This window comes from Schistocerca piceifrons, chromosome 4, assembly GCF_021461385.2.
Source record: "Schistocerca piceifrons isolate TAMUIC-IGC-003096 chromosome 4, iqSchPice1.1, whole genome shotgun sequence".
In the NCBI taxonomy this organism is placed as follows: Eukaryota; Metazoa; Arthropoda; class Insecta; order Orthoptera; family Acrididae; genus Schistocerca; species Schistocerca piceifrons.
In genome coordinates this window covers 511,260,982-511,285,433 of record NC_060141.1, presented here as the reverse complement: position 1 = coordinate 511,285,433, position 24,452 = coordinate 511,260,982, and the positions used below count along the sequence as shown (strand labels likewise).

At 42.9% G+C, this 24,452-nt stretch overlaps 1 protein-coding gene across 1 annotated transcript in view; it reads left to right on the top strand.

Annotated features, from left to right (window-relative positions):
• The window catches only part of LOC124794665, a 465,391-nt gene that overhangs the window by 263,435 nt on the left and 177,504 nt on the right, over positions 1-24,452 (top strand). The window contains exon 2 of the mRNA XM_047258197.1: positions 10,639-10,713. The gene's annotated coding sequence lies outside the window, so the exon portion shown is untranslated. The remainder of the gene's footprint in view (positions 1-10,638; positions 10,714-24,452) is intronic.

The window sequence follows — 24,452 nt, the reverse complement described above, 5'->3', positions numbered from 1 at the left end:
TACCGAAATATGCTTTCTTATTGGTATTTCCCTCTTATTGATGAAAATCCCGATTTTTGGTTTCGACAAGATGGTGCGAATGTTACACATCCTGTGAAACTATTGCTCTGTTGAACGAAAAGTTTCCTCAAAAAATTATCTCCTTGCGTGGCAACCAGGAATGGCCTGCCAGATCATGCTACCTTACGCCTTGTGACCCTTTTCTTTTGGGGGGGGGGGGGGGGATTTGTGAAATCAAAAATGCACGTGAACAAACAATACACCAACTGAAGGATACAATTAAAAGGGTTATTAACGGCATCCTACCAGAGGTTTGTGAACGCGTCATCGAGAACTTCAGTGAACGCATTGCTTGTTGCCGCGCGACCTTGGATTGTCATATGGAAGATATAACTTTTGATACAAAACTGGGAGAAGTGACTTAATGTGTTTGTAAAAAACATTACATTTTCAATAAATTTTGTGTCTTCTATAACACTTTAATAGTCGTCCCTACGTTCCGGACACGCCCTACAGACAAACAAATGATTACATTCCAAGAAAAATTGATTTAATCAACAGAAAGAGATTCACAAATTGAGCTAGCCAGTAACGCGTTGGTCCGCCTCTGGTGCTTATTCAGGCGGTTATTCAGCTTGGCATTGTTTGGCAGAGTAGTTTTATGTCTTTTGCGGGATATTGTGTCAAATTCTGTCCAGTTGGCGCATTAGATCGTCAAAATCCCGAGACGGTTGGGGGGCCCTGCCTCTAATGCTCCAAGCGTTTTCAATTGGGAGAGATCCGGCGACCTTTCTGGACAAAGTAGGGTTTGACAAGCATGGAAACAAGTAGCAGAGACTCTCGCCGTATGCGGGTGGGCATTATCTTGCTGAAATGTAAGCGCGGAATGGCAGGACAACAAAATAGGGTGTAAGAGATAGTTGACGTACTGCTTCGCTGTAAGAGTGACCACGGATGGCAACCAAAGGGATCTTACTATGAAAAGAAATCGCATCTACAGAAACGTCTTCGGGCTGGAATCCCATTGACTGGAGTAGAATTGTCCACAGTGATGAGTTCCGGTTCGAACTGAGCCCCGATGACCAGCGAACATGTATTTGGAGACGTGCAGTGGGATACCAACCTGACTGTCGCTCCGCCATTTGGCCCAACAACCAGGATGGTCTCAGGTGCCATTTCTCTTCTTAGCAGGACCGCTTTTTTGTCATCCGGTGCGCCCTTACAAAATGGTTCAAATGTCTCTGAGCACTATGGGACTCAACTGCTGAGGTCATTAGTCCCCTAGAATTTATAACTAGTTAAACCTAACTAACCTAAGGACATCACACACATCCATGCCCGAGGCAGGATTCGAACCTGCCTCCGTAGCGGTCTCGCGGTTCCAGACTGCAGCGCCAGAACCGCGCGGCCACTTCGGCCGGCGTGCCCTTACAGAAAAGCGGTACGTTGAAGATATTTTACACCCCGTTTTGTTGCCCTTCATGGCAAGTCATCCTGGACTTACATGTCAGCAAGTTAATGCCTGCCCGCACACGGCGAGAGGCCTATTGATGGTTTTCGTCCTTGTTAAACTCTGCCTTGCCCAGCAAGGTAGCCGAATGTCTCCCTAACTCATAACGTTTTGAGCAATATGGGCAGAGCCCTCCAAGCACCACGGATATTTACGATTTAACGTGCCAATTGGACAAAATTTGTCACGATATCCCTAAGGAGGACATCCAACAACTTTATCAACCAAAGCCAAGTTGAATAACTTCTTGCATAATGACCAGAGGTGCACCGTCGCGTTATGGGCTTGCATTTGTTTGTCTGCATAGGTAAACCACATCAGTAGATTTCCATTCCATTCTGATGCGCAGTCTCCCAAGTACCCCTTCTTCTAATACACATCAAACAATGTATTCCGCTCTTTGCAGTGCGGTGTGTGCCTAGCTGAGACTCATCTGCTCGGTGCAAATTCTCCCAGGTAATTGCCCCTTTGCAGTACATATCTCCCCTGAACAAAGGGACAGGTAGGCGTTCACGAATGCAGTTGCAAAGTTACCGACGGGGATCTGCTTATATTGGATAAACTGAACAGTCCAGTTTGCTAGATTTGGCACTAGATGCCACTAGAAGTGACAAAACTCAGGGTGTTCGATTGTTTCCTTGAGCAGTACCGTACGTTCCTCAGACGTCTCAACCATTGAAAACAGTTGGTTTTAGGTTATCGAGTGACTGACTCGCTACCACTCGCAAGCCGCTACCATTAATAAATTATGGAGTTGATGCAGCATGAAATGGCGTACACATATCTGTCATACAAACTCATTTCCGACTCGGTACCAGATGGGTTAGAATAGTTGTTGTTGCAAGAGACGGCTGCTCTGTGTACTAAATTTTACACCCCATATACCCCCCAGATCATCTGCAAATTAATCATGTACTCCTCCTGCTATGCTGAATAAATACAACAATCAAGATTTCGTTGTTTGCTGTGCCTCCTTGCCTTGGCAGTTGAGTGGCGTGCGCTGTTTGGTACACTTCACATCTGAAGTTTCGCAGATTACTTCAAATGGGTATTTGCAGGTATCAGTTTTAAATAATGGTACCATTCTTACCTCTTTCAGTGTCTACTGTGTCAACTATTGGGTTATTTTTGTAACGAAGTTTCTGGAGACTGCGACGTTGTGAGCCGCGAACAATCCCAAAGCTGCGTTCTATGCGTGGGCATTGCGATTTCTCTCCAGTTGCTTCACGAGCCGCATGTAAGGATCGAGGCGGTCTGACTCACGGCCCCAAATCTGGTTGCGCGTGTGTAGCCTTTCTCCATCTCCATGCTACATAGAGTTAACAGTGTCTGCAAGACTTTCAGGATTCTTACTGACAGAAAAATACGTCAGTAACGGGAGGCTATATTAGAATCTATGCGGTAGTGATTTCCGTTTCCTCATTAATCACCAGCAGTCAGCGATCATAGGTACGAAAGTTGTGTTGCCTCTCGTTTACGAGCACTATATACATACGTGGCTAGGGCGCGGAGCGCGATTTTGTGTGTGGGCGTGCGAGCGTCCCGGATCCGACTCGAACCACTAACTTAGTTTAGTCGATGAGAGCATTGTGGAAGGTAACATTTGCAAGTTCCACTCTCGCTTTTCTAAGTCACGACGTGAGCGCCTCAGGAGAGACAAATAAATGTAGAGCGAATCTTATGAAAAATGAGTTGGACTGCAGGGATTGAGTCAGAATGCTACGTCTGGGAAGATAACTTGAGATAGATTATTGTTTTTGTTTTTATTGTTGTGGACTCCGATTCGAAGACTGGTTTGATGCCGGCCGGAGTGGCCGTGCGGTTCTAGGCGCTACAGTCTGGAACCGCGTGACCGCTACGGTCACAGGTTCGAATCCTGCCTCGGGCATGGAGAAGTTAAGTTCCATAGTGCTCAGAGCCATTTGAACCATTTGAACTGGTTTGATGCAGATGTCCATGCTACTCCATCCTGTGCGAGCCTCTTTACCTCCGAATAACTATTGTAACCTACATCCTTCAGAATCAGCTTACTGTATTCGCCTTTTGGTCTCCCACTACGATTTCTAACCCCACACTTCCCTCCAATAATAAACTGATGATCTCTTGATGTCTCAGAATGTGTCCTGTCAACCGATTGCGTCTTTTAGTCAAGTGTCGGCCGCTATGGTCGAGTGGGTCTAGGCGCTTCAGTCTGGAACCGCGCTGCTGCTACGGTCGCAGGTTCGAATCCTGCCTCGGGCATGGATGTGTGCGATGTCCTTAGGAGAGTTACGTTTAAGTAGTTCTAAGTCTAGGGGACTGATGACCTCAGATGTTCAGTCCCATAGTGCTTAGAGCTATTTGAACCATTTTTTAGTCCAGTTATGCCATAAATTTCTTGTCTCTTCAATTCTGTTCAGTGCAACCTTATTACTAATGCGATCTATCCGTCTAATCATCAGAATTTTTCTGTAGCACCACATTTCAAAATCCTTTCTCTTCTTGCCTCCACTGCTTATTGTTTATGCACTGATGAGCCAAAACATTATGACCAGCTCCTTAATAGCTTGTTTGTCCGGCTTTAGACCGAAATACATCACTGATTCTGTGTATGAGAGATCCGACAGTTTGTTGGTAGGTTTGCGGAGGTATGTGGCTTTAGACTTCTACGCACAGGTCATGTAATTCGGGTAAATAACGAGCCGCTAATATGCGTACGCGTGGTACTGTCCGATAGCGATCCGTATGGGTTCTACAACTAGGCGAATTTGCTGTGTCGTCCGAACAAAACACAGCGACAAAAGCACCGCAGGCGCAAATATGCGAGCTGGTACCAGTGCCATAAAGACTCGCCACTCGCACGATTTTCACCAGCGTCACGGGCGGCGCTGAAGATGAAGATATCGACTCCGCCTCGGCCAACTGCCGGCCGAGTACACTCCGCTAATGACCGGACGACAACGGACAGAAGCCTACTCGTAAGTCAGGAGAGCAGCTCCCGCCCACTTGGTTATAGATCATCATCCAGGGCTGACTTAGTTAGAGAACGTCGTTTATGAACTCTTTCGAAGCGAAAAGACAGTTGTTGTAAATTGCATTTGCTATATAATGTGAAGTTTACCTATGATTATTTACACTCAGCCATGTAGAGCCTTTTCTGTGTTACATTACATGCAGTATTCAAGACTTCATTGTTCAACCAGTCACAAAGATAAGTAAACTTTTTTAACTCATTGGTATGACTTTGTTATTAATTTGTTGGAGTGTTGTAGAACCTTCATTCTCCTCTCCCGTTATCTGACCCTGGGACACAGCTGTGTAATAGTGGCAGAGAGAAATTGTCTTAGCGGTGTACTGCACCAGAAGCCGTTTTACGAACTCTCAACCTCGGCCTCCACGGCAGCAGCGACGAGGCCTTCACAAAAGAATTTGGTCGCGAGACATTAATATGAAATCATTATAACACTCCGCAAACCACTGTAACATGGTTCTGGAACCAAGAGACGAACTATTATACTGTAGAGAAATGACATCGCAGTCGGGGAAGACATCAAGATGAAGGGATGCAGGTGGTTCGCAGTTGTCAGCGTGTCTTCGATTACTACCAAAGGTCCGATGGAAGCGAAGGAGAATGTGTCCCATAGCGTAATACTGCTCCCACCAGCCTGCGTCCGTGGCGCGCTGCACGTTTCGAGCCGCCGTTCAACTCAATGATGGTATTTCTGGAGACGACCATCGACGTAGTAGAGAAAAAATGTTATTCACCCAAAGAGCCGACACGTTTCCACTGATCGACGGTTGAAACCCGATGGTCCCATGCCCACTGCAATCGTAATTGACGATGCCGTTGTGTCAGCATGTGAACAGGTAGGGGTGGTTTGCTGCGGAGCGCCATATTCAGCAATGTACGGTGAACGTCGTGCTCCGAAACATTTGTGCGTGCACCAGCATTGTGCTTTTCCGGCGGAGATGCCAAAGATCACCATCTATCCTACTTTACAGAGTAGACAAGTCTCCGAATCCCGCATCTTGGATGTCCAACCATTTAGCGCCTAGTGGTAGTTTCACTGTCTTTGTACCCCTTTCCACAGTAACTCGTGGACTTTCGACGAGCTTCGCCGTTTCCGAGATACTCATTTACAGGGTCTGCGTAATAATGACCTGTTCTTTGTGAAAGTCGCTTATATTAATGGATTTCTTTATTTGGATCACATATCTTCGCTAAGGTGATTCCCCGTCCGTGTATACTCCGCTTACACACTTTTGTTACTACGACACGCACCGTCAACGCCACCAGTCGGGATGCAACTTTGCGGTGGGATTTGGTCATAATGAAACTTCCTGGCAGATTAAAACTGTGTGCCCGACCGAGACTCGAACTCGGGACCTTTGCCTTTCGCGGGCAAGTGCTCTACCAACTGAGCTACCGAAGCACGACTCACGACCGGTACCCACAGCCTTACTTCTGCCAGTACCTCGTCTCCTACCTTCCAAACTTTACAGAAGTTTGGAAGGTAGGAAACGAGGTACTGGCAGAAGTAAGGCTGTGGGTACCGGTCGTGAGTCGTGCTTCGGTAGCTCAGTTGGTAGAGCACTTGCCCGCGAAAGGCAAAGGTCCCGAGTTCGAGTCTCGGTCGGGCACACAGTTTTAATCTGCCAGGAAGTTTCATAACAGCGCACACTCCGCTGCAGAGTGGAAATCTCATTTTGGTCATAATGCTTTGGCTTATCAGTATATTTGACTTCCATTCACGGCTACACTCCAGAAAAGATTTTGTAACACTTAAATCTTTATTCGGTGTTAAAACATTTCTCTTCTTCAAAAACGCGTTTCTTGCCATTCCCAGTCTTCCTTTTATATCTTCTCTACTTCGGCAATCATCAGTTACTTTGCTGCCCAAATAGCAAAACTCATCAACTGCTTATAGTATTGGAAAACAAGCACTGATAATAAATTAAATATATCTTTTGCCTTTTATTTTTCTTTTATTTTGGCTCGAAAAAATGTGGCCGAGTATTAGTGTGTAAAACTTTATCTTACTATAGCTTACAATAACCTTCAAGCCTCATTTACGTATATTTTTGCTAGTGGCGGAACCTACCTCTCTATCTGCCCTCGCTCTCTACAGACAGATAATTATACACAACATGCAAGACTGATCATTCAAAAACTTTAATTTGTCTATGGAAGAACGTAAGAAGATAGGCAACGATACGTATACTATCTTATCTGTGGCTAACATTACTCAGACAGAGGTAAATATCTAAATTATTACTTGACATTTTGTTAAAAAACCTCAGGGGGTAACTGCTACCTACGATTAAAGGCGGAAAGCGTATCAGATGTTGCGGGTCTCAACCTCAAGTGCCGGCTTGGCACACAGTTTTAATTTGTCAGGAAATTTCATATAACGCACACTCCATTGCAAGGAAAATGTTTATTCTGTAAGATCGTTGTCTAGAGATAAAGGCACTGACAGGAATAATGAAGTTTGAAGTGTCATGGTGCACTGACTGAATGAGTGAAGCATCATGTCATAATAGTTTCGATCCGGTCTGCAACGAGTCATCAGTCTTCTGACTGATTTGAAGCGGCCCGCCACGACTTCCTTCCCTGTGCCCACTTCATCATCTCAGAGCACCTCCTACGCGTAAAGTCCTCAGTTATTTGCTAGACACATTCTAATATCTCTCTCTCTCTCTCTCTCTCTCTCTCTCTCTCTCTCTACATATTTTACCTTCTACAGCTCGCTTTAGTACAATGGATGTAATTCCCTTAGACTCAAGAAATATATTATCATCCTGGCCTTTATTCTTTTCATTCTTTTCCACACATTCCTTTCCTTTGGCTAGTTCTTCGGAGAACTTTCTTATTTTTCATCTTATCAGACAATCTAATTTTCAATATCTCAATTGCTTCGATTCTCTTCTTTCCCGGTTTTCCCACAGTCTATTATTCACATTGGTGCGATGCTTCCATACGATGGTGCGCTTCAAACGCAAGTTCTCAAGAGTTTCTTCTTCAGACTGAGACCGGTGTTTGCCCCTCCCCCCCCCCCCCCCCGAACCATCCCCCCTTTTGTATGAGGTAGTCTGCTTTTTACGTCATCCTTCCTTCGTCCGTCATGCGCTATTTTGCTTCCAAGTTGCAGAGTTCCTTCACTGCGTGTACATCAATTTCGAAATTAAGTTTGTTGTTAATCCCATTTCTGCTATTCATTGTTGTCGTCTTTCTTCGATTTTCTCTCAATCTGTATTCTGTGCTTCCGCATCTGTAACTGAGTAGTCAGCATAAATGGCTGTCTTGTGAGGGACCCGGTTTCGATTCCCGGTACTGCCAAGGATTTTCTTGGCGAGCGGATTGGTACGGTGAGCACTCAGTCTCATAATGCCAATTGAGAAGCTACCTGAATTACAGGTAACGGCTGCACGGTGTGGAAAAGTCAGTAAAACGGCCGGCAGAGCGGTGTGTTAGTCACATGCCCCTCCATAATGCATCGGCATGATGCCGCAAGGCATCGACGGCCGGTCGACATCGTTTCGGCCTTCAGGGCCTGTACGAGCTCATAGCTATACTCTGAACTCATTAGACTTTTCAATCTATTAAAAAGGTCATACAACTCTTCCTCGTTTCCTTTGTAGATAGCAAAGCCATCCAGGAATCTTAACATTGATATCATTTCACCCTTCAGTCCCATTCCTATTTCTTTTATTTCCGTCATTGCTTCCTCTGTGTACTTGGAATAGCGCTGAACAATGATAGAGATCCAGAGAGTACAGAATTCGTTTCTTTAAGTCCAGTCAATGATCACAAACAAATTGTCGTCAGACTATCGATTTGCGTGTCGGTAATGATCATCAACAGATCTCCCACTGTGCGCCAAATTATGGAGTGGTTACTTTTGCTGGGCACTCCTGTCGTATACGCCATTTATAATTATTGCAGTCCTTCAGACCAGTTAGCAATGGTATCCGAACTGAACAAGAAAACCTCGTGGAAGGCAATTCTGCACTTGTAGCGGCAACTACACAATTGTCTCCCGTGATATTTTGATTCTTAACTTGGATACAATTGCTCCCTGGTCTGGAGGATAGTAATCATTAAAAACGGCGTATATGATAGGAATGTTCAACGTGAGCCCTTCAAAATGCAACCACTTCAATATAAACGTAATAAAATGAAACGTCTGCCGCCGTCGTTTGATGTTATTTTATCATACGGCAGCCAGTTTCGGTGACTCAATTGACCGTCTCCAGGCTCTAGCAGATGCTGAGAGGGTGAACGCCGATCGTAAACACGACGCCATCAGTCGTCAAAATCTACGAACTGGCTTCCGTAGAAAACGATGTTGTGTCTACGTATACTAGAAAGAATAAAGCTGTACTCGATTTTAAGTCCAAGACATTAAATTTCTTTGACTAGTTCAGGTTTCTTGGCGTATGTGACAGTCACAGTAAGAAAATGGTTCCTTTGGTTAGTAAGAAATGATTTCTCTTAGATTTCAGTCTCCAGCTCACCAGAATGCATCCTAAGAACTACTCTTATGAGAAAGAGGTGATTTGTTAAAACTACATTTCATTTTGATACCCATTGCTACGATTAAGTCGCTAAATTAGGCAAAACTGACAGAACCTGTCGCACTGATTAATTACACTTTCCAACATAATTATGTGACAAGAGCTCCATTTTTTAATAATCTCAAATTATGTCAAACTTACTTCCCTTACAGGGTTATTTTGGAGTAGGCAGCAACTCGTAGTGTTTCCTTGAATACTTACATTGTCCAACAGCGGGACTTTTTCTGTTTTTAACGAAGGAAATTTCTGCTACGAATAGAATGCAAGGAATAATTACGGAAATTTATGTTTTTGTAACTTGTCGAGCCTAAAAAGACAGCATATGATCCCCTAGTTTTAAGTATGTAGTGCTTAATGTTTATCGCGTTTTGTCCTTATGACAGGATCTTTTTCCAATCTGGAACTAAATGTCTGAAGTTCTGCCAAATTGTCGCAGTTTCAATTTGGGTTCTTGGAAAAACGATTCGACAATGGCATCACGGAGATCACCCATTCAACATGAGGTATTTTCTGGAAGTGGCATCGACGTAGACAACCAACAGGCATTTCCAGTCACTTTGAAATGGGGGTGTGTTCCCACCTTAGACAATAGAAGCTATTTAGTGGATACTTACATAAACGTCACTAGTCACTCTACGTCAAGACCTATTCCTCGCCGAAAACATCACATGAACAGTAGTTTCCTCCCTGTGTATAAAGTCAGTCACAAGCATTCAGTAAAGTTAGAGTACGAAGAGGATTTCTAACGAAGTTAGTTGCACGTGACGAGGTCAGTTTATCCCCCAGAATTTCTGGCCTCTACGTTGATTTTTTTCCAAATCGTAATATCAACGAATCCGAGGACTGTTTGGTACAAGTTTTGTTGTAATTTCAAAGTGTAAGGGATGATCTAAAAGTTTCCGTTCGAAGGCCGTATAGCCCAGAACCGGTATGCCATCCAAGTAAAATCGTCGTGATAACTGCGGCAGTCATCCCACCGACGCACTAGGTTTTAGATAGCCGTTTGGTAAAACACCGTGTCCTGCTGCGTCAAGAAGTTCGTAAACGCGTGCTGCACATCCCCGTCCGAGAGGAAGCGTCGACCCTTCGAGGCGTTTTTTAGGGTCTGAAGACGTGATAATTGCGTGGGGAGAGATGCTCGAGTGTCTCCTATTTGAATAGGGGTAACTTCTGCATTAGGACATTTACGATCTGGTGATGTGCATTTTCACGAGGCAGCAGCATCCCGTGGCGCACTATTCCACAACGTTGATCTTCGACAGATATGCTGCCCCATACACATTCTTCATTCTCCGATGGATGTCTGCTGGTGTTTGTCCTTCAGCAGCCAAGAATACAATAACAGCACATTGGTCCTGTTTGGACGCATTCGGTAATACCATCGCCATTATTTTATTTGACATGTATTTTCCATTACGTATTTATTCAGTTTTCTTAAACAGTTAAGCGGTGTATGAACCAAGACCTTTAAATTACAGTACTCATTTCATATTAAGGTGTATTTACTTGTAATATTATGGCTTTCTTGGAGACAATGGGCCCACCTGACGGGAGACTTATCGCTGTTTCAGGAAAACACTTGGTGCTGGTGACGGATTCAGAAGCCGCCGGAGACCAATACGCATTCGACAACCCGTGCTTCAGAGGTGAGTATGCAAAATACTTTGGTTGTAAAGCGGAGGTAGAATAAGTTAAAGGGCAGCAATCCATACAGAACGTAGATGCAAAATAACTTAAACAATCACATAAGTTACTCAATGAGAAAACGAATATTACTCCTTTTATGATGACTGATAGATCTTCCGTTTGTTCCTTACCATTCATTCTGATTAAAGTAAAGATTACACACATTATTCCTTGTCGCGTTTCCAAGCAAGTATCCTTGCGAATTCACGCAAGGTCAACACTTTTCTCAAATCAGTTAAGCAGTTTGTTATTTTTTTTTTTTAAATAGTGCTCAGAATTTTTTGGAAGGGGATTCAGATTAAGGGAGAAGAGCTAGAAATTTATGGTCTGGCGTGGCATTTTATTTCCGTCAGAGGCAGCCAGGTACTTGGGAGATAGAGGTTTTTTTTTTTTTAAATTGGACAGTAAAATAGCTGACTACAGCAGAAGGAAAGAGGATATAAAACCTAGACAGAGAAAAAGTTGTAAGTTGACATTGAACAGAAATTTAAATGTTAGGCTGTGCCTTGTGAAAGAATTCTTTGGAGCTTATCCTTATACAGCAGTGAAATGTGAAGGACAAGCAGTACAGAAGGGAAGAGAGCAGAAGCTCTTGAAGTTTGGAGATACGAAGAATGCTGCAGATAAGATGGGTAGATCGAGTAGCTACAAAGGAATGTAGAACTGGTGAGGAGAGAGCTTTATGAGACAAACAATCTAAAGCAAGTCATAGGTTCGAAATTGTTGAGGCATTCAAGTCCATTTGTTGACAAACTGCCTGTTGGCTTCTGTCTCGGGGCATCCGGTCAACGTGTGTTTGATAATTCTTCTGACGTTTCGCCAGCACGAGTGGCTGGCATTGTTAAAGCTTCATTGCGGAGGGTGACGCTTTGGCAAAACGCCAGAAAAATCATCAAACGAACGTCGGCAGAAGAACCCGATCAGAAGCCAACAGGCAGTTTGTCAAATTATAGGTTGACAGGATACAATCTGAGGCAACAAGTAATGATTAATTTGGTAATGGAGGGAAATGAGAGGGTGGTAGGGTGGTTAAAACTTCTGTAGTAACATCAAGACTTGAAAACGGTAAAGAGGCTCGATGACAAGAGAGTTGCAGTAGTTGTACAAAACAGACTTGAATGGAATGCTGTGTCAAAGCAATTATCGTATTAATGACTATAACAGTAATTCCTCAGGAACTAAGAGCAGCTGGTGAGGCATAGAAGAGCGGCAGATGTTAAATAATATCAAAGTAACCAAAGTGAACACCTGATCGTTCTATGTTATCGTGATGAATGCTAGTAACTGTAAGAAAACTGAACGATCGACGAAGACAATTCTTGAAGATAAATTTAGTTACAGACAGCTAAGGTTTCACAGGCCATCGAAGAACTCAATCTGAGTCAATGTCCCTCTTAAAGGAAAAGGAATAGATAAAGAGCTGCTGAATTTATGAACTGAATCTGGTGACACGAAGTTGAATAAAAAATTGGAAAATGTCATCCTCATACAGATGTCAAGAAAGACTGGTCAAATCAGTATAAGAGACGAAGTTATTATGCAGATTTAACAAACGATAATAGAATATCCACAGCTTTTGCAATCTTAGCAGATTTTTTATTGATTCATATGGCTAGGGCCTCCCGTCGGGCAGACCGTTCACCGGGTGCCGGTCTTTCAAGTTGACGCCACTTCGGCGACCTGAAGTCGATGAGGATGATAGGATGATGATGATGACAGCACAACACCCAGTCTCTGGGCGAAGAAAATTCCCCGAACCAGCCGGGAATCGAACCCGGGCCCAAAGGATTGACAATCCGTCATGCTGACTAATTTTTTTTTTAATCTCATTTTGTTCGTTTTCGTTCGTTGTACCTGCCCGGGGCGGACGTCGCAAGACACCCGTTTCAGTTCGTCGTTGATCCATTAACTCAGTTTTTTTTATTACAGAGGGCAGCTAACCCTCTGACTGAACACGCTGAGTTTCCGTGCCGGCATTATTCAGCTACCGGGGGCGGACATCTTAGCAGATGAAACAACTAATAAAATCCAGAAAAGAACAACCTCAATTTGCTTACGTTCTTCCTTAAGAAACACGAAAATTCCTGGAAGATTTACATGCTGTGTGAAGCTGAAACTATAAGATGTTCAACGAGTACAATTCACAAAATTGTGATTAACTATTATGATTCATAAGAAGTTCTGGATTTGTTTTCGATGACTTTTCTACAGTGGCATTTTAATGAGGTCGTTCAAGTTGCAAATGGAAGGTGCAGTATTGTGTATGTTCTACAGAATTAATTTGTTCTGTTAACTGATTTTCGGCTCAGAAGGTTATCGTCAGATTTTATCTGGCTACCCCCGCCAAAGAAGGTACAGCATACTTGAACAACATTGAAAAAGATAAGATTGACGTACTAACGCAGAGCAAATGTGAGCTTTGACATTACAGTGGCAATGCAATTAAAAAAGTAAATCATTAATAAATATAGGAGGATTAAATTAGTAACACATAAATACCAAATTCGAGAAAACAACGCCTGTATGAAAAATTTAAATTACATTAACAATCCCAGTCAAATGAAATTAGAATTTGAAAGAGTACTGAAGAATAGCTGGAAGGGGTGTTGACATTTGTAACAGAACATATGGAGTACATAGACAATCAGAATAAAATAAATAAATTGAGGGAAAACGGAAGAATTAATGAAACATAGAGTATGAGAAGCATTGGATACTGTGAGGCTTAAGTGAAGTCTGGGTAGTGTGTTTGGTTATTTAATATTAAATCAGGACTGTGCGCCTGTTTTTTGTTGATTTTCAGGATTTCCAACCAAATAAGTTTTTGGCCTTTGTTTGTTACGTGAAGGATATAAGATTGTGGGTCCTAGCTGTAGGCTTCAGTACAAGTCCAGCAAATGTCTCAACTCGTTCGTGTTCAGCCAACTTAGTTATACACTCCTGTAAATTGAAATAAGAACACCGTGAATTCATTGTCCCAGGAAGGGGAAACTTTATTGACACATTCCTGGGGTCAGATACATCACATGATCACACTGACAGAACCACAGGCACATAGACACAGGCAACAGAGCATGCACAATGTCGGCACTAGTACAGTGTATATCCACCTTTCGCAGCAATGCAGGCTGCTATTCTCCCATGGAGACGATCGTAGAGATGCTGGATGTAGTCCTGTGGAACGGCTTGCCATGCCATTTCCACCTGGCGCCTCAGTTGGACCAGCGTTCGTGCTGGACGTGCAGACCGCGTGAGACGACGCTTCATCCAGTCCCAAACATGCTCAATGGGGGACAGATCCGGAGATCTTGCTGGCCAGGGTAGTTGACTTACACCTTCTAGAGCACGTTGGGTGGCACGGGATACATGCGGACGTGCATTATTCTGTTGGAACAGCAAGTTCCCTTGCCGGTCTAGGAATGGTAGAACGATGGGTTCGATGACGGTTTGGATGTACCGTGCACTATTCAGTGTCCCATCGACGATCACCAGTGGTGTACGGCCAGTGTAGGAGATCGCTCCCCACACCATGATGCCGGGTGTTGGCCCTGTGTGCCTCGGTCGTATGCAGTCCTGATTGTGGCGCTCACCTGCACGGCGCCAAACACGCATACGACCATCATTGGCACCAAGGCAGAAGCGACTCTCATCGCTGAAGACGACACGTCTCCATTCGTCCCTCCATTCACGCCTGTCGCGACACCACTGGAGGTGGGCTGCACGATGTTGGGGCATGAGCGGAAGACGGCCTAACGGTGTGCGGGACCGTAGCCCAGCTTCATGGAGACGGTTGCGAATGGTCCTCGCCGATACCCCAGGAGCAACAGTGTCCCTAATTTGCTGGGAAGTGGCGGTGCGGTCCCCTACGGCACTGCGTAGGATCCTACGGTCTTGGCGTGCATCCGTGCGTCGCTGCGGTCCGGTCCCAGGTTGACGGGCACGTGCGCCTTCCGCCGACCACTGGCGACAACATCGATGTACTGTGGAGACCTCACGCCCCACGTGTTGAGCAATTCGGCGGTACGTCCACCCGGCCTCCCGCATGCCCACTATACGCCCTCGCTCAAAGTCCGTCAGCTGCACGTATGGTTCACGTCCACGCTGTCGCGGCATGCTACCAGTGTTAAAGACTGCGATGGAGCTCCGTATGCCACGGCAAACTGGCTGACACTGACGGCGGCGGTGCACAAATGCTGCGCAGCTAGCGCCATTCGACGGCCAACACCGCGGTTCCTGGTGTGTCCGCTGTGCCGTGCGTGTGATCATTGCTTGTACAGCACTCTCGCAGTGTCCGGAGCAAGTATGGTGGGTCTGACACACCGGTGTCAATGTGTTCTTTTTTCCATTTCCAGGAGTGTATCTCTACGCTATTTTGTCGAAAGTCGACATGTTGAGAAACGTGGCTGTTGTACTTAAGGTTTATAATTTATATAAAAAACAGCTACCAGCCACATGTATGGTTTAAAAAGGTTTATTATCTTCAGACTAAATAATCTGAAGATAATAAACCTTTTTAAACCATACATGTGGCTGGTAGCTGTTTTTTATATAAATTATAAACCTTAGTTATATCTCTGTCTGACTGACCAATATATAACTTATCACCATCGGGGCAAGTAATTTGGTGTACTCCAGTGTTAGCCAATAATTCGGACGGTCTTACCTTTACTATTAAAATGCACTGACCTGTGCTGTTCCTCACATAGTACAAAATCTTAAAATTTATCTTTTCACGTAAAATTTTTTTATTCGTATTGTTAGTATAATTTAAATTTTTATGTAGACACTTTTTTTAGAGTTTAGTATTAATGTTTTTCTGGTTTATTCTTTTTATATTTATTAACTGTTTACCTTGGCATTCTTAATTGCATTACCATTGCACTGTCAAAGATGATATTTATTCCGTGTTCGTATCTCACTCTTCAACGTTCTTTACAATGTGGTTCCGAATATTATACATTGTTTAACGACGACAAACAGTTACAGTCTAATGCTGGCCCTGTAAGCCGAAAACCGATTAACAAAATAATTTAATAGTGTGTTTTCCATTTGTTACTGCTAAGTTGTCCTACCAAGAAGCGACGGAATATTCTATTGATAAGTAGATGCACATAGACATAAGAAGAAGAAGCCGAAGCGTTCGAGCAACATTTTTACCTATTTAATCTAACAATCTTGTGGTCGTCGGAGTAAATAATATACCAACAGTTAGATACATTACTGCCAGTTTAAAAGATAATACGAACTTCTTGAGGATATCCACTAATTACAGAATTTTGTGCTCCTAGTCTTTCGCGAAATTGAGAGATTAGATGGCAATAAATAAAGAATTCGAATATCAACCCAAAATTTCTCTACATGCGCCAAAGCGCTGGAAATTACCCCGCTTGAGAATCAGTCTACCTGCTGCATATGGCATTTGCCAAATATTCGTTCATCGTTACCTCAGTTATAGAAATAAAACAGCCGACAGTATTAGAACGAGTCGTTATTTTTATCTGAGTAAAGAGCATGGCTATGGTCAAAGTAGGACAGTATACAAACGGAATCCTTGACCGACAGAAAGAGAACTTCGTCACGGACCAATTAAACCGAAACGTCTTACAGGTATGAACGACATCTTCAGCGGCCCGTTATTAGATTGTGTTAGTGACTAGTGGAGGAATGCATTACCATATTATAAGTAATTTGTTTAATATCTGGTCGCTCCAACTAGATGGAAACCAGCACAGAGTGTGGTGGCGGCAGTACCTGTGTGACACGTATTTCGGCTTGCGGCGGCAGTGACTGCACGGGTTGCGGCAAGCTTGTCAAGTGGGGATGGCCGTTGGTCCAATGCAGAAAATAAACACTAGGCGGTAGTATCGATGGTTCGTATTTTTTCACTCAAGCCTATGCTATGCTGTGATTCGATTACGACTGTTACGTCGTTTCTCTGGACCTGGGAACTCTGATAGTGGGCGTTGCTGTCAGAGACAATATTGGCTTTAATCGTAGGTGCTGATTGAAGCTCAATGTTACTTGTTGTCGTAACGTTTGCTCAATATTTTGTTTTCAGCCATCGACTTAGATGTCTAACTAGGTACCCACACGCCACGTGCTACACAGAAATGACATGCGTAGCTAAGGCTACGAGACAAAACCGTCTATAATTGTTAGGTACTTAGGTACTCAGTTCATATCTAATATTTCTCCTGTAGAAACTACATCCTTTGTATATGATCAAACTGAAGGTAATTAGGAACAGGAAAAGTGCGGAATCTTATGCAAAGTTTCATGAATTGTAAATTATCACCATAATCTGTACGTAAAGTACAACGTGTCGGAGTAAAAAATATTCTTATAGGGGACCGAAGGAAAAGTCTTCATTGACCTTTTAAGTTAAATCACTTCCGATAGATTTTTTGCCCTATAATACGTAATTTATCCACCACGGCGACTACCGATCGGTCCTGTAACTCACTATGGAGAGAGGGCATTAGCTGTGCGGTAAGTTACGCTACTGCATCCATTATGCACGGCTAGGACACGAAGACACTAATAGCATCAGACAGTGGTATAGAATAGCGCATGCTTTATCCAGCATCAGTTTCGTGAGATTCAGTATGCGAGGTTTAAGTAGTAGTTGAGATGAAGCGGTTGTGTACTGGTAGATTAGACACACTCTTTTAGCTCACTTCAGCTATTTGAGCTGCTAATATTCAGAAGTATTCAAAGCTTTCAAATGCAAAAAAATTTAAAAATTTTTACAGAAAGAAGACTATGGACTCAATGAAATGCAAATTCCTCTGCATATTGTCACTTATCGGACAAGTGAATTCTCTTCTATCGTTTACGAAATATTAGTAATATCCTTGTAATGTGGGACACCCTGTATGTGAAGGTTTACTAACTGAGTTCAGAGTCTAATAAAATTTTTGAAGCGCATAAAGAAATGTGTATTTAGAACGTGCACACAAGAAGTGACTACAATTAGCAAAGGAGTTCGTCAGGGATCTATGCTGTCACCTACCTTGTTTAACATTTAATCCGCTGCAGTTTTCAGGTAAGTATCGGAGGAAGAAAGTAGCGGGATGATTATAAACGGAAAGAAATTAGCAATATTAGGCCCGCAGGTACACTGTTGTCTTAACAAATGATCTACCTGCTCTCCAACACTTGATAGACAATTAAGTCCAGCGCAGTGAAGAGTTTGGCCTGCTTGTCAACACTTCCAAGGCCAAAGTTGTAGTCTTTTGTAAGACAAGAACCCAAGCAACTTTGTCAGTAAAAATAAAAAGGATTGAACAAGTATCCTCCTTGAAGTATTTGGGCACTGTGATGGATGTGCAGAATGATTGCAGGAATGAGATCAGATCTAGAATAGAACAGGCTAGGAGCCAATTTATTAGCACGACAAAGTCTTTATAAGATCGGCACTTTGACTCCAACTGAGAATGATTCGTTGTTGCGTGTTCTCCATTTTACTATGAGGATGCGAAAGTTTGACCCCTGACCAGTATCTACAGAAAATATTTGATGTTTTTGAAATGTGTCTGTATCGCCCTCTGGTACCTATACCGTGAGTGCCGAAAACTTCAAACGAAGTTCATCTATGGATGAAAAAGCAAAAGGAACTATTGATCACTATAAAACAAAGGAAAACTCAATACCTAGGACACATTATAACAGGCAAAAGGTATCAGTTATTACGGTTCATCATAGAAGAGCAAATACAAGTGAAAAGTCTATCGCAAGGCGAAGGAATTCGTGGTTCCAAGGACATTTGGAGATGGTACAGATGCCTACCATGCTGCAACGTCACGTCCAGAACTGGCTACGTGGTCTCCCAAACTCGATTACGAAAGGCGCCTTAAGATGAGGTAGTCATAATTCGTCTCAACGAGAAATGTACATCGCGCTTCAGCGTCTTGTTTCAATAATCTCCTACAAGAGTTAGCTCCCAGCTCGTCAGAGTTTAGAAGCAGAACTGGATATTTTTTTACAGCGGACTGTAGAAATATTTCTTCGTGTTGTCCTCGGAGACGCCGTTGCGTCGCGCGAGGTCTCCTTAGTGCCCTAAATCCACGCCCTCATACGACGTGCAGCACACAAGACAAATTACTCCACGAGCTGCTCCGTTGATTGACAAGGAAACGCTTATCGACGGGCGGGGATCAATTTTATGCAGTGTTACAAAATAGTCTTAATAAAGGTCTCCACTTTCGCTTTGACCCTTGAGATAGGGTTAAAATTGTCACTGTTGCAAAACCAATAATCAAAGCCCTGATGCCATCTGACTTAGCAATCAGAAAGATTCCGAGATCCGACCACTGCAGCGGAAAACGTACACGGTGAATAGACTGCCACCAGCTGATTTCTTGCAACCTCTGCAGAAATTTTCACGAGGACAAACAGAGAAGCTGCTGCGAACTATATAGGTCAAGAGTCACCCCAGAAATAAATCACTTAAATTTTGCACGGCAAAGTTCATGGGGCTCAACTAAATCTCACCATCTTTTTCACTACACATCACTTCTAACAGGTTGCTCCACTCTCTGAGCCAAGGCCTTCAGATACCACGCTTACTCACTAAGTCGCAACACACACCCAAAACATAAAAAGACGTCTAGCTAGCGTTTCACGCCAGCTAAGTCTTCTAAATTTTCCATTAGAGTAGAATATCTTTACTGGTCACTGTGGACTGTCAGCCTCATAAATATGACAACCTTGTAATAAGCAGCTCCTTACCAGAGATCTCACGACTAATTGCAAATACTCCAAGTGGGGCTGCCGGCCGGTCGACTCCCTGAGTTTGCGAGGTATCAGCTGTTGTGTTGGTAGTGGAGGAGGTCGATAAACCAATCAGACGTATCATTAACATGTTTATTTACACGGTTGTTGTTATTTTTGTCTTCAGTCCGAGGACTGGTTTGATGCAGCTGTCCATGCTACTCTTGGACTCCCTCTGAGATTTTTACACCCCACAATTCCCTCCAATCCTAAATTGGTGATCCCTTGGTGTCTCAGAATGTGTCCTATCAACAGACCAGTTTGTGCCACAGATTTATTTTCTCCCAAGTTCTGTTCAGTACACCATCAGAAGTTACCTGATCAACCCAGCTAAACATCAGCATTATTCTGTAGTACCACATTTCAAAAGCTTCAATTTTCTTCTTGTCTAAACTATTTGTCGTCCATGTTTCACTTCCATACATGGATACATTCCATACAGATACTTTCAGAAATGACTTCCTGACACTTAAATCTATACTTGATATTAACAAATTTCTTTTCTTCAGAAACGCTTTTCTTTTCATAGCCAGTCTACATTTTATATCCTCTCTACCTCGACCATCATAAATTATTTTGCTTTTCAAATAGCAAAACTCAACTACTACTTTGTGTGTCGCATTTCCTAATCTAATCCTCTCAGTATCTCCTGATTTAATTACACTGCATTCATTTATCCTTGTTTCCTTGTTTTCCTTTTGTTGATGTTCATGTTATATCTACCTTCCAAAGCACTGTCACTTCAGTTTAACTGCTCTTCCAGGAGCTTTGCTGTCCCTGACAGCCGCGTGGGATTAGCCGAGCGGTCAGGGGCGCTGCAGTCATGGACTGTGCGGCTGGTCCCGGCGGAGTTTCGAGCCCTTCCTCGAGCATGGGTGTGTGTGTTTGTCCTTAGGATAATTTGCGTAAGCTTAGGGACTGATGACCTTAGCAATTAAGTCCCATAAGATTTCACACACATTTGAACATTTTTCTGTCCCTGACAGAATTACAATGTCATCGGCAAATCTCAACGTTTTTATTTATTTTTCCTGAACTTTAATTTCTTCTTCAAATTTTTCTTTGGTTTCCATTATTCCTTGTGCAAGTGCAGATTGAATAACATTGGGGATAGGCTACAACCCTGTCTCACTCCCTTCTCAATTACTGTTTCCGTTTCATGCCCATCGACTCTAACTGCCGTCTGGTTTCTACACAAACTGCAAATAGCAACTACAGGCTCACCATCAGATAGAGATGTTACAGCAACAATTTATCGTGGATCAAGTGTAGTTAGACGCTGTGGTGATGGGGCTGGCGAAAATGAAGGAAATTTAGTGATCCGTAACAAAAAGTTTACGAAACGGAATGATGTTACGTTTTGGTTATTTAAGTGCACTGCATCGTGGTATCCGTAGCAAATCCTTTTCCATAATGTACAGTATCAGGTGTTCATAAAAATATATACAGTATTTACCTGCACTTCGTTTCACACTTATTCACAGAAGGTAAATACAAAGTATATGCATACGATAGATAGAATGCTTAGCAACATCAGGATGCATTGTCGTACAAAGTAAATATTTACAATTACAGATAATATACTTAAGTGAATCTTGCTAGCTCCAAGTATGTTCTCTACTGACCTTTCTAATCCATATTACTTGAATACTGTCAATATAAGAACCGATTGTTGTTGTTGTTGTGGTCTTCAGTCCTGAGACTGGTTTGATGCAGCTCTCCATGCTACTCTATCCTGTGCAAGCTTCTTCATCTCCCAGTACCTCTTGCAACCTACATCCTTCTGAATCTGCTTAGTGTATTCATCTCTTGGTCTCCCCCTACGATTTTTACCCTCCACGCTGCCCTCCAATACTAAATTGGTGATCCCTTGATGCCTCAGAACATGTCCTACCAACCGATCCCTTCTTCTGGTCAAGTTGTGCCACAAACTCCTCTTCTCCCCAATCCTATTCAGTACCTCCTCATTAGTTATGTGATCTACCCATCTAATCTTCAGCATTCTTCTGTAGCACCACATTTCGAAAGCTTCTATTCTCTTCTTGTCCAAACTATTTACCGTCCATGTTTCACTTCCATACATGGCTACACTCCATACGAATACTTTCAGAAATGACTTCCTGACACTTAAATCTATACTCGATGTTAACAAATTTCTCTTCTTCAGAAACGCTTTCCTTGCCATTGCCAGTCTACATTTTATATCCTCTCTACTTCTACCATCATCAGTTATTTTGCTCCCCAAATAGCAAAACTCCTTTACTACTTTAAGTGTCTCATTTCCTAATCTAATACCCTCAACATCACCCGACTTGATTCGACTACATTCCATTATCCTCGTTTTGCTTTTGTTGATGTTCATTTTATATCCTCCTTTCAAGACACTATCCATTCCGTTCAACTGCTCTTCCAAGTCCTTTGCTGTCTCTGACAGAATTACAATGTCATCGGCGAACCTCAAAGTTTTTATTTCTTCTCCATGGATTTTAATACCTACTCCGAATTTTTCTTTTGTTTCCTTTACTGCTTGCTCAATATACAGATTGAATAACATCGGGGAGAGGCTACAACCCTGTCTTACTCCCTTCCCAACCACTGCTTCCCTTTCATGTCCCTCGACTCTTATAACTGCCATCTGGTTTCTGTACAAATTGTAAATAGCCTTTCGCTCCCTGTATTTTACCCTTCCGCCTTTAGAATTTGAAAGAGAGTATTCCAGTCACCATTGTCAAAAGCTTTCTCTAAGTGTACAAATGCTAGAAACGTAGGTTTGCCTTTCCTTAATCTTTCTTCTAAGATAAGTCGTAAGGTCAGTATTGCCTCACGTGTTCCAGTATTTCTACGGAAACCAAACTGATCCTCCCCGAGGTCGGCTTCTACTAGTTTTTCCATTCGTCTGTAAATAATTCGTGTTAGTATTTTGCAACTGTGGCTTATTAAACTGATTGTTCGGTAATTTTCACATCTGTCAACACCTGCTTTCTTTGGGATTGGAATTACTATATTCTTCTTGAAGTCTGAGGCTATTTCGCCTGTTTCATACATCTTGCTCACCAGATGGTAGAGTTTTGTCAGGACTGGCTTTTCCAAGGCCGTCAGTAGTTCCAATGGAATGTTGTCTACTCCGGGGGCCTTGTTTCGACTCAGGTTTTTCAGTGCTCTGTCAAACTCTTCACGCAGTATCGTATCTCCCATTTCATCTTCATCTACATCCTCTTCCATTTCCATAATATTGTCCTCAAGTACATCGCCCTTGTATAGACCCTCTATATACTCCTTCCACCTTTCTGCTTTCCCTTCTTTGATAGAAATGGGTTTCCATCTGAGCTCTTGATGTTCATACAAATGGTTCTCTTATCTCCAAAGGTCTCTTTAATTTTCCTGTAGGCAGTATCTATCTTACCCCTAGTGAGATAAGCCTCTACATCCTTACATTTGTCCTCTAGCCATCCCTGCTTAGCCATTTTGCACTTCCTGTCGATCTCATTTTTGAGACGTTTGTTTTCCTTTTTGCCTGCTTCATTTACTGCATTTTTATATTTTCTCCTTTCATCAATTAAATTCAATATTTCTTCTGTCACCCAAGGATTTCTACTAGCCCTCTTCTTTTTACCTACTTGATCCTGTGCTGCCTTCACTACTTCATCCCTCAAAGCTACCCATTCTTCTTCTACTGTATTTCTTTCCCCCATTCCTGTCAATTGTTCCCTTATGCTCTCCCTGAAACTCTGTACAACCTCTGGTTCTTTCAGTTTATCCAGGTCCCATCTCCTTAAATTCCCACCGTTTTTTGCAGTTTCTTCAGTTTTAATCTACAGGTCATAACCAATAGATTGTGGTCAGAGTCCACATCTGCCCCTGGAAATGTCTTACAATTTAAAACCTGGTTCCTAAATCTCTGTCTTACCATTATATAATCTATCTGATACCTTTTAGTATCTCCAGGGTTCTTCCATGTATACAACCTTCTATCATGATTCTTAAACCAAGTGTTAACTATGATTAAGTTATGCTCTGTGCAAAATTCTACCAGGCGGCTTCCTCTTTCATTTCTTAGCCCCAATCCATATTCACCTACTACGTTTCCTTCTCTCCCTTTTCCTACACTCGAATTCCAGTCGCCCATGACTATTAAATTTTCGTCTCCCTTCACTATCTGAATAATTTCTTTTATTTCATCATACATTTCTTCAATTTCTTCATCATCTGCAGAGCTAGTTGGCATATAAACTTGTACTACTGTAGTAAGTGTGGGCTTCGTATCTATCTTGGCCACAATAATGCGTTCACTAAGCTGTTTGTAGTAGCTTACCCGCGTTCCTATTTTCCTATTCATTATTAAACCTACTCCTGCATTACCCCTATTTGATTTTGTGTTTATAATTCTGTATTCACTTGACCAGAATTCGTGTTCCTCCTGCCACCGAACTTCACTAATTCCCACTATATCTAACTTCAACCTATCCATTTCCCTTTTTAAATTTTCTAACCTACCTGCCCGATTAAGGGATCTGACATTCCACGCTCCGATCCGTAGAACGCCAGTTTTCTTTCTCCTGATAATGACATCCTCTTGAGTAGTCCCCGCCCGGAGATCCGAATGGGGGACTATTTTACCTCCGGAATATTTTACCCAAGAGGACACCATCACCATTTAATCATACAGTAAAGCTGCATGCCCTCGGGAAAAATTACGGCCGTAGTTTCCCCTTGCTTTCAGCCGTTCGCAGTACCAGCACAGCAAGGCCGTTTTGGTTATTGTTACAAGGCCAGATCAGTCAATCATCCAGGCTGTTGCCCTTGCAACTACTGAAAAGGCTGCTGCCCCTCTTCAGGAACCACACGTTTGTCTGGCCTCTCAACAGATACCCCTCCGTTGTGGTTGTACCTACGGTACGGCTATCTGTATCGCTGAGGCACGCAACCC